The sequence below is a fragment of the Bison bison genome, unplaced genomic scaffold (genome assembly GCF_000754665.1).
Source record: "Bison bison bison isolate TAMUID 2011002044 unplaced genomic scaffold, Bison_UMD1.0 scf7180017864338, whole genome shotgun sequence".
NCBI lineage: Eukaryota > Metazoa > Chordata > Mammalia > Artiodactyla > Bovidae > Bison > Bison bison.
The window spans coordinates 3627583-3629257 of record NW_011494910.1 but is presented as its reverse complement, the minus strand read 5'-3'; positions in this window follow the sequence as shown (position 1 = coordinate 3629257).

Genomic DNA, 1675 nt, shown 5'->3' with positions numbered 1-1675 from the left:
TTTTTTTTTTAAGCTCTCCCTCTCTGTAACTCCATCCTTGCTCCCATCCTGAGGTCCTTTCTCAACTATTCCTGCTGAGAAACTAATTCATACCAAGGAGTTAATGGCTCAGTGAGCCATCTTTCCCAGCTATATTTGCTGAAGGACCACATATTAATAAAAAGAATAGCTGAAATTGATCGAGTGCTTGCTAGCACCAGAGTGCTTAAAAGGATCTCTGGCTGGCTCAGCATCACTAATCATCACGAAAATGCAAATCAAAACCAAGGCCCCACACCTGTCGGAATACTGCATAAATATGAAATCTAGGAAAATGGTACCGTTGAATCTTTCTGCAGGGCAGAACAGAGACACAGATGTAGAGAATGGATTTGTGGACACAGCAGGGAAGGAGAGGGTGGAACGGATGGAGAGTGTAGCACTGAAATGCACATACCACCATGTGTAAAACAGGTAGCTGGTGGGAAGCTAGTGTATAACACAAGGAGCTCAGCCTGGTGCTCTGTGAACTCAGAGGGGTGAGATGGTGGCAGGGGTGAGGGGGGCTCCAGAGGGAGGGAATATGTTTTTACTTATGGCTGATCCATGTTGTTGTACAGCAGAAACCAGTACAACATTGTAAAGCAATTATCCTCCAATTAGATAATTTTTTTTAAGTCAACAAATAAAAAGTATTGATGAGGATGTGGAGAAAAAGGAACTCTTGTGCACTGTTGGTGGGAATGTAAGCTGGGGGAGCCACCGTGGGAAACAGATTGGAGCTTCCTCAACAAATAGAACGACCACACAATGCAGCAATGCCCGTCCTGGACATGTGTCCAGAGAAAGTGAGAACACCGATCAGGAAAGGGATCGGTGCAAAGTGTTCATTGCAGCACTACTGACAATCGGCAAGATACGGAAGCAACCTAAGTGTCCATCATTAGATGAATGGATAAAATAGATGTGGTATATGTACCTACAATGGAACACGTGTGCCTGCGTGCTAAGTCACTTTAGTTGTGTCCGACTCTTTGTGACCCTACAGACAGTAGCCTGCCCAGCTGTTCTGTCCATGGGATTCTCCAGAAAAGAATACTGAAGTGGGTTGCCATGCCCTCCTCCAGGGAATCTTCCTGACCCAGGAATCGAACCCTCATCTCTTATGTCTCCTGCATTGACAGGTGGGTTCTTTACCACTGGCACCACCTGGGAAGCCCACAGCGGAATATACTCAGCCATAAAAAAGAATGAACTCTTGCCACATGCAACAACAGGAATAGACTTAGTGAAATAAGAAGTCAGAGAAGACAAATACTAACTATATGATTTTACTTATATGTGGAATGTAAAAAACAAATGAACAAACATGAAATAGAAGCAGAGTCATGGATACAGAGGACAAACAGGTGGTTGCCGGAGGAGAACAGACAAACGAGGGACACTGAGGTACAAATTTCCAGTTAAAAGTAAATGAATCCCAGGTATGGAATGCAGTGTGGGGAATACGATTGTATATAGAATCTTCGTATGGTAACAGAGGGTAATTGTATTTATTATGGTGATCATTTTGAAATGTATAGAAATATCAAATCACTATGCTATGTAATGGGCTTCCCTGGAAGCTCAGCTGTAAAAAAATCCGCCTGCAATGCAGGAGACCCCGGTTCTATTCTTGGGCTGAAAGGATCCCCAG